Raw genomic sequence first — 14,766 nt, forward strand, 5'->3', positions numbered from 1 at the left:
AGATGTCTCCTTGAGCAGTTCTTCAGATTCTGGCCTGCAGGAAAACCTGGTCCAGGATTTTGCGTCCTAAGAAACATCCTGAGGGAAATCTTCACTTTCATAGGTTTTCATATCTTCACCCTCCTTCCAGAACTGTGTGTGTGTGTGGGAAATCCAGGGTGTTACTAGAAATGTCTTAGGAGTTTCCCAGGTGGGGAATTCCTTTCTCTATTAGAGGTCATGTGCCAATGATGATCAGAAATAATGCGCACAAAACCATTAGTTCTCTCTACTTCAAAAGGAAAATTAGTTCTCCTTATTCCCTGGTCTTTTCAAGCAAAAACTTATCTATTGGAATGGTTGCACTCGGGAAATTGACCTTCAAAATGCCCCAAATCAGGTAATAGTTGATGATGCTTTTCTTTTTTCAAAAACTCAAACTCCTAACATTTCCTCTCCAAAAACAACATTTAGGGTTCCGAAGGAAAAGGTTCAAAATTACCTCTAACTAGGAACACCTCTACTATTCATTCTCTTTTTCTTTTTTTACTCTAATTTCCTTTGGGCTGCCAATTTGCCTTTCTCTTCTCCTTGCGTCAAAGGATGTTCGCCTATGAATAAAGCTGATCCTAGAGAGGAAGTTTGTGGCTCAATTAAAAAATATTCACGGTTTCATTGGCTTTTAAAGCAAAGTTTTTCCCCCCATATTTCGTGTTCTTTAACAGCAGTTGAAAGACCAGTAAGGTCCGTAGTTACCCTTCCGCAAATGAAATTTTTTTTACTCCACAAATCACTCACACTCACACTGACACACACACACACACACACACACACACACACACACACACACACACGGTAATCTGAAAAAATTAACCCTAACTCTTTGAAAACAAATACCAGCTTGATAAAAATGTGAAATGACTGCATACAAATAACCATGTTAATACCTCGAGGACAATGCATCTTATTGGCAATACTCAAAATTCACTGCTGTTCATATACACGATTTCACACATTAGTCCTTGCAAAACATGGGAAGAAAAGATTAGACTGTAAAGTCAAGAATTTCTGGACCTCCTTTCGCTTTCTGCTCCATAATCCCCAGTGCAGATGGCCTGCTCCTGCCCTTGTCTCTAGCTTTTTGGAGGAATGAACTGTTGTAACACTACTTGATAGACATCATTTGCTGACATTTCTATCACCTACATTTAAAGGAAATCCTTTAGACATACAGTATAGCCCCAAACTCACAGAACATTGAGAAGAAACAGAGAACTTAAGTTCCTCAGCTTCTAGGAGGAGCTCTTTCATTAACCAAATTTGGTAACTCTTTAGACCTTCAGCCCTGACATTTCAATTCATGAAGAAACTTTCTCCATTTTCATAGCCTTAAAGCAGTTACTCAGACACTCTAGAGAATGCTTTGGCTCTCACACTCCAATTCAGGCTTCCCATTCAAAGCTTTCAACCAACCATTCACCCACGTCACCTATGTATGTATGTATGTATATATGTGTCTATTTGCTTCTCTCAGTCTCTGTCTTTCTGTCCATCTATCTGTCTGTCTGTGTCTGTCAGTTCTTTTTCACTACACAGATAGATAGCTATTTATGTCTGTGTCTGTGAGAGAGAGAGAAACACAGATGTACAGAATGTTAAATGGACAAGTTGATAGATCGGTAGACAGATAGACATATACAGGCAGACATATAGAGAGACACAGAGATAGAATGAGATAGATAGATAAACAGATAGATAGATAGACAGACAGGCAGATAGATAGAGTGAGGTATCGACACATTAATAGACAGAGAGAATGACAGATAGAGAGTAAGAGGGTCAGACACAGATAGAAAGACAGAGAAAGTCATCCGATCGATACATAGACAGAAACAGACAAATATCTAGAGAGATAGACTTGGGTAGACAGATTCAAAGAGAGAGAGATAGACAGAAAGATTATTAGGTTGATAAAAAGAGAAGGAAGGAGAAATAGACTTCCAGACACAGATATACTGATGGACAAAAAGACAAAACAGAGGAACAGACAGACAATCACATGAACAGACCGACTGACCGACAGATTAATTTCTCTGTCATTCTGTCTATCTGACTTCTTTTCTGTGTATCTAAAAGTCTGTCTCACTGGATGTGCAACTGTCTATCCAGATTTTTGTATCTGTCAGTCTGTGTCTCTCTATCTGTCTATCTCTCTGTCTGTCTATATCTGCCTATCTATCTATCTATCTATCTATCTATCTATCTATCTATCTATCTATCTATCTATATCTTTGTGTTTCTCTCCGTGTAGTTTATGTATCTGTCTGCCTGCCTGTTTGTGCATGGCTCAATCTCTGTGTATGTCATTTGTGTTTTAAACTGTTGTGACATCCTGGGGAACTACAATTCCCAGTGTGACCCAGGGGTCGCACCCCTTTGAGTCCTGGCTTGGGATTGGTTTTGCATTGGGCCAATCCCTTGTTGGGGGAGGGACCATCGCCATGGTCCCTCCTTAATATGGGATAGGTCCATTTCAAGAACAATCCCATGAAAGAAAATAATGGCCATCATCCCTGGTCCAGCATAGGATTGGTCCAATTCAAGACCAATCCCTCATTGGCAATAAGTGTTAGGGACCTCTGGAGCACAGTGGGTAATGTAGTCACCTAGGCCACAACCCTTGAAAACCCACAGGATCTCTGTATGAATCTATGTAGAATGAGAGATGGACATCTGGACAGAGAGAAGGACTGATAGACAGAGTATTTGATCTGTTACTCTGTCTATTTGCCTACTGGTTGGTCCATCTATCAGTCTGTCTGTCTCTTTTGTAGGTTTCCAAGTATTCTGAAAGGCTGGGGAACTACAACCCCCATTGTGCCCCAGGAATCACTCCCTTTTCAGTCCTGGCTTAGGATTGGTCCGGAACTGGACAAATCCTGTGGTGGGGGCGGGACAATGCCCATGGCCCCTCCTTAGCCCAGGATTGGTCCACCTAAACACCAATCACACAAAGGAAAGTAGGGAGCATCATTTATAACCCAGCCTAGGAATGGACCAATTCAAGAACAATCCTGCCCAGGAAAGATGGGGGAGGGACTCTTTGAGCTAACTGGGGGATGCAGTTCCTCAGTCCACAATCTGTTATTCTGTCTTACTGCCATTCTGTCTATGTATCTGTCAGTCTGCCTATCTGTCTGCCCATCAGTCCTCTCTGGGTATCTGTCTCCATATAAGTATGTATGTATGTTCCTGTCTATGTATGTATCTGTTAATCAATCGATCTCCAGTGTCTATCAATCTGTCTGTCCATTGGTCTGTCCCTCTATCTAATTCATCAATCAGTCGATCTTTCCCATTCTTCTTCTCAGCTGTCCACCCTAGAAAATCGGAACAAGTGGTTGCTGGCAAGCAAAGCATATGATGGTGTCCTGGTTGTGTTCAGATGGCTCAGAAGATGTATTTGGTTCAAGATTGGATGGGGAGTGGCAGACCTCCACTTTGGCCAGTGAGGTGAGTGGCTGTGGCAGACTGATTGATGGGTCCAAACCCTTCTGATCAGACTTATCCTTGAGGTGGTGGAAGTCTTGAATAGGAAATCAAGGAATCAAGATCTCAGAGGCTAAGCTCTGCGCCTTACTTACAGGGATCTTAACCTGTTGTCCTGACATTTCCAAACAAGGAGCATTTACTAAACAAGAATGGCATTTCCTCAGGCAGACTATGAAACAAAGTGAGTCAAAAGGACGCCGAATGTTAGCCGCCATTGAGGTCCCATGCACTCTAGTGAGGATACTGCACAAACTGTGGAGAGATGAGCTGTTACTCAGCTGCAGACCCCACCTTTCACTGCTTCTACTCACTCTTCTTTCCCCTTTGAATCAGATGCCCCAAGAGAAACACCCCTTCTTTAATGCTGCAGATATCAAGAACTAGCCCATGGCTTGGGGCAAACCTCCTGCCCCAACCCCTTCTTTCTGTGCAGTTCCTCAGTCCACAACCCAGGAAAAGCCACACTATCTCTAGCTCTATATCCATATAGACTGAGAGATAGAAAACTGGACCGACAGACAAGAGGACTGACTGACAGAGAACTTCGTTTATCTGTTATTCTGTCTTACTGCCATTCTGTCTATGTATCTCTCAGTCTGTCTATCTGTCTGCCCATCAGTCCTCTCTGGGTATCTCTCTTTATATAGGTATGTATGTATGTTCCTGTCTATGTATGTTATCTGTTAATCAATCAATCTCCAGTGTCTGTCAATCTGTCTGTCCATTGGTCTGTTCCTCTATCTAATTTATCAATCAGTCGTTCTTTCTCCTTCTTCTTCTCAGGTATCCACCCTAGAAAATCGAAATAAGTGGTTGCAGGCAAGCAAAGCATGTGATGGTGACCCGGTTGTGTTCAGATGGCTCAGAAAATACATTTTGTTCAAGATTGGATGGGGAGTGGCAGACGTCCACTATGGCCAGTGAGGTGAGTGGCTGTTGCAGACTAGATGATGGGTCCAAACCCTTCTTCTCAGACTGTTCAATGAATAGGAAATCAAGGAATCAAGATCTCAGAGGCTAAGCTCTGCGCCTTACTTACAGGGATCTTAACCTGTTGTCCTGACTTTTCCAAAAAGGAGCATTTACTAAAGAAGAATGGCATTTCCTAGTGCAGGATATGAAACAAAGTGAGGCAAAAGGACACCGAATGTTAGCCGCCATTGAGATCCCATACACTCTAGTTAGGATACTTTACAAACTGTGGAGAGTTGAGCTGTTCCTTAGCTGCAGACCCCACCTTTCACTGCTGTTACTCACTCTTCTTGCTCCTTTGTATGAGATGGCGAAAAAGAAATATCCAAACCTTGCAATCCATCTTTTTGGCAATAGTCAATAAATATTCACTGCACTTGGTATATACAATTTCACACATTAGTCCTAGCAAAACTTGGGAGGCAAAGATTAGACTGTAAAGTTAAGAATTTCTGCAACTCCTTTGGACTTCTGTTCCATAATCCCCAGTAGAGATGGCTAGCTCCTGCCCTTGTCTCTAGCTTTTCAGAGGAATGAACTGTTGTAACACATCTTGATAGACATTATTTGCTAACGTTTCTATCAGCTGCATTCAGAAGAAATCCATTAGACATACAGTATAGTCCAAACCCTACAGAACATTGAAATGAAATGGAGAACTTACATTCTTCAGCTTCTAGTTCAAGTCTTTCATAAACCAAATTTGATAACTCTTTAGAACTCAAGCCCTGACATTTCCATTCATGAAGAAACTTCCTGCATTTTAGTAGCCTTAAAACAGTTACTCAGACACTCTATAGAACACTCTGGCTCTCACACTCCAACTGAAGCTTCCTATTCAACGCTTTCAGCCAACCATTCACGCATGTCACCTATACTATCCTCCCTCTTCCTTCTACTAGAAATACTACTTCACTCACATACACAGGTTCCAACACTCAGATACACACACAAACTTTAGTCAGTTATGGAGCATGTGTTCAGGTTGTCCCGGGCTCCATTTTTGCTGACATACCTTGCAACCAGATTTGGTTGATATTCCACACTTTTTCATTTATTGTATTCTTTACTCAGAGTCTGGGGCCACTATTTTTTCAAGGTATAAACCCAGGACTCTGGGGATGTTATCCCAGGGAGGGCCCCTAGCCTAGATGACTACTGTAAGTGTTAAGGTCCGTGATTTTACCCACCACCAAGGAAGACCCATGGACAATGCAATCAGGCAAAGAAAGGGCCATTCATTGAACTAATGTGCACTAGTGGGAACTCAGCCAAAAGAGTTCCGAGTTCCCTCCTGAAGATTCAGTCTTAAATACTTTTCAGCATGAATAGCCCCCCTCCCTTCCTCATTCAAGTCCTTTATCTGTTTCATGCTCTTGTTGGAAATTTTCCTCCCGAATGCGACCAATTGCGAGTTGGGTGATGCACAATGCCCATGGCCCCTCTTTAGCCTGAGATTTGTCCATTTCAAGACCAATCACACACAGGGAAGTAGGGAGCATCATTCCTCACGCAGCCTAGGATTGGTCCAATTCAAGACCAATCCCTCCCAGGAAATGTGGCGGAGGGTTACTTGGAACACACTGGGAGATACAATTCTTCAGGCTACAACACAAGAAAAGCCACACTATCTCTAGCTCTATATCCATATAGACTGAGAGATGGACAAATGGACCGAAAGACAGGAGGACTGACAGACAGAGAGCTTCATTTATCTGTTATTCTGTCTTACTTCCTTCCCTATCTTGGGAATTGATCATTCTCAAACTTTTCTAGCCGGCCTTTTATTTATATCTTTATTCAACAATTTTCTATTTTATTGCTTTTCATATTATATTTAGTCAATTTAGCACATTATTCCTCCTCGGTGACAAGAATCATATTATTTAAATCCTTCCACTGCCCCCACTCTTCCCGTAGCCGTGGGGCAATTCCACTGGGTATGTCATGTGTCCTTGATGAGAACCTCTTTCCATGTTGTTGATGTTTGCACTAGGACGATCATTTAGAGTCTATATCCCCATCCCTAACCCCCTGGACCCTTGTAATCTAGCAGTTCTTTTTCTTGGGTCTTCTAGACCCACAGTTTTCCTTGTGAATGTGGAAAAGTGTTCCATTCCTGGAGGTCATTCCAGTTCCCCTGGAATTCCTCCAGTTTATTATTCCTTAGAGCACCATAGGATTCCAGCACCAAGAGATACCACAATTTGTTCAGCCATTCCCCAGTTGAAGGGTATCCCCTCCTTTTCCAATTTTTGGCCACTCCAAAGAGCACAGCTATCAATATTCTTGGACAAGTCTTTTTCCTTACTATGTCTTTGGGATACAAACCCTGTGGTGCTATGGCTGGATCAAAAGGCAGACAGTCTTTTAGCGCCCTTTGGACAGAATTCCAAATTGCCCTCCAGAATGGTAGGATCAATTCAACATTCCACCAGCAATGCCTTCCTGTCCTAACTTTGGCACATCCCCTCCAGCATTCATTACGTTCCGTTGCTGTCATGTTAGCCAATCTGCTAGCCTCCATTTTCAAGAGGAGGTACTTTCTCATTGATGCATGGCATCAGAGTGACCACATTATTGGATAGATTCAAACTCTAAAGCAGCAGCTAGTGTCACCTATTAGTTGTTTGGGAGTGGCAGAGGTACTGCTTACTCAAATGACAAAAAGGGGTCCCAGTACTGATGTTAGTCTAAACCCTACAGCAAGAATGCAAGTTGCATCTATTCATGTACAGTGTTGGTCTTGGCCATTTAATTTTGCAAATGTGCCGGGTAAAATGGAGAATCTTTTTCCTAGTGCCAGAATCTCACAAACTATAAATTTCTCTATAATTGTTCTTTCAATAGTAACCTCCTTGAACCTGTTAACTTGGAAATAACACCGAACTATCAAATAGTCAGAAAAACCCAAGTCTTCAACCACAATTTCATCTTCAAAACAATTTTGAAATTCATATGTACATATGTTCATATTGTACAAAAAATCAAGCCATTCCCCAATTGATAAATGAGCAAGTGACATGGATAGGCAGTATTCAGATAAAGAAATCAAAACTATTAATAAGCACATGAAGAAGTGTTCTAAATCTCTTATAATCAGAGAGATGCAAATCAAAACAACTCCGAGGTATCTCCTCACACCTAGCAGATTGGCTAACATGACAGCTATGGAAAGTAATGAATGCTGGAGGGGATGTGGCAAAGTAGGGACATTAATTCATTGCTGGTGGGGTTGTGAACTGATCCAGCCATTCTGGAGTGCAATTTGGAACTATGCCCAAAGGGCGATAAAAGAATGTCTACCCTTTGATCCAGCCATAGCACTGCTGGGTTTCTACCGCAAAGAGATAATGGACAAAAAGACTTGTACAAAAATATTCATAGCTGCGCTCTTTGTGATGGCCAAAAATTGGAAAACGAGTGGATGCCCATCAATTGGGGAATGGCTGAACAAATATTGGTATATGTTGGTGATGGAATATTATTGTGCAAAAAGGAATAATAAAGTGGAGGAATTCCATGGAGACTGGAACGACCTCCAGGAAAAGATGCAGAGTGAGAGGAGCAAAACCAGGGGAACACGGTACACAGAGACAAACACACTGTGGTATAATCGAACGTAATGGACTTCTCCATTAGTGGCGGTGTAATGTCCCTGAACAATCTGCAGGGATCTAGGAGAAAAAACACTATCCATAAGCAGAGGACAAACTGTGGGAGTAGAAACACCGAGGAAAAGCAACTGCCTGACTACAGCTGTTGAGGGGACATGACAGAGGAGAGACTCTAAACAAACACTGTAATGCAAATATTAACATCATGGCAATGGGTATCGAATCAAGAACACATGTGATACCCAGTGGAATCACGCGTCGGATACGGGGGGTGGGGAGGAAGAAAAGAAAATGATCTTTGTCTTTAATGAATAATGCATGGAAATGATCAAATAAACTACTATAAAATTTTAAAAAAAAGAATTTGGGCAACCTCTCTACCATATGGAAGAAATCGAGGAGCAGGGAAAGATGAGTGACATTGCTGCATCTACAAAGGAAATCACTGACAGGATACAATGAAGCTTAGGAAAGGAATCTTAGCCAAAGGCAAGGGTCTAAGAGAGGGGGGTGGTTACAGTGGGTACTGAAAAATGGTCCCTGCCAAGTGTGGATTTTCTTGGGAAAGCATCTCTTGATACAATAGGGGAGAGTACCTAACTAGGATTGTTATTCACCTGAGGGTCCCCCACTCAGTCTGAAACTGCTCACCTGGGATTCCCTCAGGGTGGATTTCCATGGGAACAGGGAACAGGTACAATCTTTGGGGTCTCTAACCTACAAGCTACTCCTGAATCCTGGGCTTCACCAGATCCCACTAGGCCCCAAGTTTGGGCTTTCTAGATTCCATGTTGACACACCTTATTGCTGATGCTCTGAATACATTCACTGCATCAAATCAAGAAAAACCAGAAACTGTTATTTGCCAATGGTGGCCTACTAATACAGACACAGTATGGTTTTTTGCAAAATACGGAATTCCTTGAAGTTTTGAAGATCATAGTACAGACTAGTAAAATCCCATGTGATTCCTTGTCTGTTGTTTATCTCGTTATTTGTTAAACAGCTGTAAAAATTAAAAGGAATGCAAGATGCAGAACCTATTCTGTTGATTGACACCACCGTGAATCCTATCTTGCAAAGACAAGGTTAAAATTTTAGAACAAACTTTTGCTCTCACACCAATCTCTCTATTCCCCTGTCTGAGGTAATGTCAAAGGTTAATAGCCCTCCCGGTGTTCCTATTGTCAGCCTGTAATCAAGAAGCCCCAAACTTGTGGCATAGTGGGATCTGGTGTAGCCTGGGTTTATGGAGGATCTTATAGGTTGGAGACCCCAAAGTTTTCTACTTGTTCCCTGATCCCATGGGAATCCAGAGAGATAGAGACAGACAAACAGAAAGACAGATAGGCAGGCCGACTGGCAGATGGGTAGTCAGATAGGTAGCAGGGCAGATAGATGGCTATAGAGATGGCACATAGAGAGACACATAGTCAGATACAGACAGAGAGATAGACAGGCAGACAGACAGATCGAGAGATAAATAGATAGGAACATAGAACAAAAAGACATAGAAACAGAAATAGAATGTGAGATAGAGACATTGAAAGATTAATAGAACAACAGAATATTGGAGAGAGAAACAAACGGACAGACAGAGACAGATAGATGGAAGGACAGACCGAGGGAAGATGGAATGTAGAGACAGACAGACTGAGAGAGACACAGAATGTCAGGCAGATGGATAGACAGACAGGGATAGACAGATAGCAATAGAGATAGATCAATAGACTGAAATATAAAAAGAATGATAGAGAAAGGGACTGTCAGACATACAGAAAGACTGACAGATGGACTAGTTTCTCTGTCATTTTGTCTATCTGCCTGCCTGTCTATGTTCTATCAGACTGTCCTTCTGTCTGCATATCCCACCTGGCTATATCTATGTGTTCATGTGTTTATGGATGTATGTATGTATTTCTCTCTCTCTCTCTCTCTCTCTCTCTCTCTCTCTCTCTCTCTCTCTCTCTCTCTCTCTCTCTCTCTCTTTATCTTTATGTATCTGTCGATGTAGTCTGTGTATCTATCTGCCTACCTGTTTGTGCAATGGTCAATCAATGTGTATGTCGTTTGTGTGGTTTAAAATGTTGTGACATCCTGGGAAACTACCATTCCCAGTGACGCCAAGGGGTCCCACCTCTTTGAGTCCTGCATTGTGATTGGTCTGGCAATGGACCAATCCCCTGTTTGGGGAGGGTCAATGTCCATGGTCTCTCCTTAGTATTGTTCCATTTTAAAACCAATCCCATGAAAGGAAAATGTGCATCATCCCTTGCCCAGAATAGCATTCCTCAAATTCAAGAACAATCCCTCACCGGTAATAAGGGGTAGGGACCCCAGGAGCACGCTGGGAGATATAGTCCCCAAGCCACAACTCTTGAAAACCCACAAGATCTCACTCTATGAATCTATGTTGACGGAGAGATGGACAGCTGGACAGACAGAAGTACTGACAGACAGATTATTTGATCTGTTATTCTGTGTATTCTGCTACTGGTTGGGACATCTGTCAGCCTTTCTGTGTCTCTTTCCTTGGTTTTGAAGTGTTGTGTCAACTTGGGGAACTACAACCCCCATTGTGCCCCTATAGTCCCTCCCCTTTGTGTTCAGCCCCTCCAATATGCAATCCTTCCCCTGCTGTAATATTAGCCAATCTGTGTAGCCTCCATTTTCAAGAGGAGACACATTATTATTGATACCTTGCATCACAGTGACCACATTATTGGATAGATTCACACTTTGAAACACCAGGCAGAGTCACCTATTAGTTGTTCGGGATTGGCAGAGGTACTGCTTACTCAAATGACAAAAAGGGGTCCCAGTACTGATGTTCGTCTAAACCCAATAGCAGGAATGCAAGTTGCAATGTTCTGTGTAGACTATCAGTCTTGGCCATTAAATTTTGTAAATATGCTAGTTAAAATGGAGAATCCTCTTCCTAGTGCCAGAATCTCATAAACTGAATTTTTCTACCATTGTTTTTTCAAAAGTAACTTGGAAATAATGTTGAACATTCAAATAGTCAGAAGAACCCAAGGCTTTACCCATAATTTCATCTTCAAAACAAATTTGAAATTTAAATATAAAAGTTTCAAAATTGAAATTAGCTCAAAAATTCTCGAGATTAAAAATGAAACACACTCACACACACACACACACACACACACACACACACACACACACGCTGCCAACCTAACTTTTGGGAGGTTGGGGAGCGAATATTGGAAAACTGTTTTCATTCCCCTTTAACTACTGAACAAAATATAATCATGCCAGTCTGTAGACCAAAATGATTGTTAAATTAATCCCCATATCCTAGGTCTTGCCTTTATGAGGATTTCATCATAGGATGACAGAACATTTGATCTAACAAGAGAAAAGTGGGAAGTAACTTCAAATGGGGGAGAAAAGCTCCCTAATTTGGAATATTAATACCAGGTAGAAGTTGGTAATGACCAGCAGTCAGCTATAGATCTTGATAGACACTTAGCTGAGCCAATCCCAAGCCCTTCCATTGGCCCTTGTGACTGTATCCTAACCCATTTTCCTCCATAGCATTTCTTTTCCCCACGATCTTTCCATAGAATTCCCTCTTAAATGGCAATTCTCTCTCAAACTCAAACTGGTAACATTTTCTCTCCAAAAACAAAACTTAGGATTACTAAGGAAAAGGTTCAAAATTTCATCTAACTAGAAGTACCTCTACGATTCCCTTCTCTTTTTCTTTTTTTACCTCAACTTCGTTTGAGCTGCCATTTTGTCTTTCTCTTCTCCTTGCCTCATAGCACTTTGGCCTATGGCTAAACCTGTTCCTAAACAGGAAATTTGTGGCTCAATTAAAAAATGTTCAGGGTTTCTTTAGCATTGAAAGCAAAACCTTTTCTCCCATATTTCGTGTCCTTTGAGAACAATTGAAAGACCAGTCAGGTACACAGTTGGCCATGATCAAATGAACTTTCTTTACTCAACAAATCACATACACACACACTCACATACAAACACGCGTGCGCGTGCGGTAAACTGAAAAAAAAAACCCTGTTGGTCTTTGAAAACAAGTACTGGTTTGACAAGAAATGTGAAATGACTGCACTCAAATAACCAAGTTAATACCTCGAGGACAATGCATCTTATTGGCAATACTCAAAATTCACTGCACTTGATATACACGATTTCACACATTAGTCCTAGCAAATCTTGGCAAGAAAAGATTAGACAGTAAAGTCAAGAACTTCTGGATCTCCTTTGGCCTTCTGCTTCATAATCCCCAGTGCAGATGGCCAGCTCCTGCCCTTGTCTCTAGCTTTGCAGAGGAATGAACTGTTGTAAGACAGCTTGACAGATATTATTTGCTGACATTTCTATCACCTACATTTAAAGGAAATCCATTAGACATACAGTGTAGCCCAAAACTCACAGAACATTGAGAAGAAACAGAGAACTTAAGTTCTTCAGCTTCTAGGAGAAGCTCTTTCATAAACCAAATCTGATAACTCGTTTGAATTTAACCCCTGACATTTCAATTCAAGAAGACACTTTCTCTGTTTTAATAGCCTTAAAGCCATTACACAGACCCTCTAGCGAACACTCTGACTCTCACACTCCAACTCAAGCTTCCCATTCAACGCTTTTAGCCAACCATTCACACATGTCACCTATACTATCCTCGCTCTTCCTTCTCCTAGAAATACTGCTTCACTCACATACACAGGTACCAACACTCAATCACACACAAAACTTATTAAATGGTGGAGCTTGTAGTCAGGTTGAACCTGTCTTCATTTTGGCCGACTTACCTTGGAACCAGATTTGATTGATGTTCCACACTTTTTCTAACATTCCCAGTTAAGTGGTCCATCATATCTCATATATAAAACTATGTCCATATGTGAACAAGAACTTGGCAGCATTCCCACTGTGATGTAGGCTATAGAATGCTGGGAAACGAGCCTGTCCACTTGGTTCCTGATTAATAGAAGTTCCTTGCCCGAGAGTTTGGCTTACCTAACCAAACCCACCCAGCTGATTCCTGACTGAGCTCAATGTCTTCTTGTGTATACGTCATTTCTGGTTGTCAATCTGGCTGTAGGTTTAGGCAGCCATAACTTGGGCATCTGGTGATGTTATCCCTGGGAGGGCCACTAGGCTAGGTGACAACTCCAAGGAACAAAACAATTTGGGGAACCTCTCTACTACCTGGGGGAAATCTAGGAGCAGGGAAAGATGAGTGATAATGCTGTAGCTACAAAGGAAATCACTGACAGCATACAATGAAGCTTAGGAAAGGAATCTTAGCCAAAGGCTAGGGTCTAAGAGAGGGGGATGCTTACAAGGGATAGTGAAGAATGGTCCCTCTCAGATGTGGATCTTCATTGGAAAGGGTCTCTTGATACAGTAGGGGAGACTACCTAAGTAGGACCTGAGGGTCCCCCACTAAGTCTGAAACTGCTCGCCTGGGATTCCCTTCAGTGTAGATTCACATGGCAACAGGGAACAAGTACAATCTTTGGGTTCTTCAACCTACAAGCTCCTCCTGATATTTGGACTTCACCAGATCCCACTAGGCCCCAAGTTTGGGGTTTCTAGATTCCATGTTGACACACCTTATTGCTTATGCTGTGTATATATTCACTTCATTCAATTAGGTAAAGCTAGAGCTATACTTGCCAATGGTGGCCTTTTAATGCAGGCACAGTATAGTTTTTTTAGGAAACAGAATTCCTGGCAGTTTGACACGTGATAAAGATCATAGCACAGACTAGTACAATCCAATGTGATTCATTGTCTGTTGTTTATCTGGTTATTTGTTAAATAAACAGCTGGAAAAATTAAAGGAAAGCAAAATGTAGAACATGTTCTGTGGATTCACCCCACTATGAATCCTATCTTGCAAAGACAGAGTTAAAATGTTAGAACACACTTTTGCTCTCACAGCAATCTCCCCAATCCCCTGTCTGGGGGAATGTCAAAGGTCATTGGCCTTCCTTGTTTTCCTATTGTCAACCTAGAATCAAGAAACCCCAACCTTGCAAACTAGTGAGATCCCATGCAGTCTAGTGAGGATACTGCACAAACTGTGGAGAGTTGAGCTGTTCCTCAGCTGCAGCCCCCACCTTTCTCTGCTTCTACTCACTCTTCTTGCCCCTTTTAATGAGATGCCAAAGAGAAACACCCCTTCCTTAATGCTGCAAATACCAAGAACCAGCCCCATGGCCTGTGGTAAACCTCCTGACCAAACCCCTTGTTTCTGGGTCCTTTCTTCACTGCTGTCAAATAATAGCTAAACCCCAGCATGGAGGCATGCTGTATTGCTGTCCTCCCAAGGAGCAGATTTTGCACCCATGCTCTTCCACCTCGGCTGCCTCCTGACCCCAGTCAACCTGACGTTCCAAATCAATAAAATGTCTATTTTATTTTAAAGCTAAGTTTCAGAGTGTTGCATTCTTGCCAATGGTACCCCTCCAGAGCCCCAGGGGTGCATCTCTGAACCCCACAACAATCCTCCTGGGTGCCATTCAACAAAATGATGTCGTCTCCTCATGGAGAAAAGTGACACCTGAGGCAAAGGAAGAAATGCAAAATCTTGAAACAGCTGGAGACCAGAAACTAAGTCTGGAGAATTGATCCTTCTCAACCTGTTCTAGCCAGC

At 42.0% G+C, this 14,766-nt stretch overlaps 1 long non-coding RNA gene across 1 annotated transcript in view; it reads left to right on the plus strand.

The window, feature by feature from the left end:
• The window catches only part of LOC103103347 (uncharacterized), a 308,316-nt gene that overhangs the window by 184,026 nt on the left and 109,524 nt on the right, over positions 1 to 14,766 (plus strand). Inside the window, exons 25-26 of the long non-coding RNA XR_008914376.1 lie at positions 3,351 to 3,492; positions 4,315 to 4,456. This is a non-coding gene — a long non-coding RNA (uncharacterized LOC103103347). The remainder of the gene's footprint in view (positions 1 to 3,350; positions 3,493 to 4,314; positions 4,457 to 14,766) is intronic.

The sequence above is a fragment of the Monodelphis domestica genome, chromosome X (genome assembly GCF_027887165.1).
Source record: "Monodelphis domestica isolate mMonDom1 chromosome X, mMonDom1.pri, whole genome shotgun sequence".
In the NCBI taxonomy this organism is placed as follows: domain Eukaryota; kingdom Metazoa; phylum Chordata; class Mammalia; order Didelphimorphia; family Didelphidae; genus Monodelphis; species Monodelphis domestica.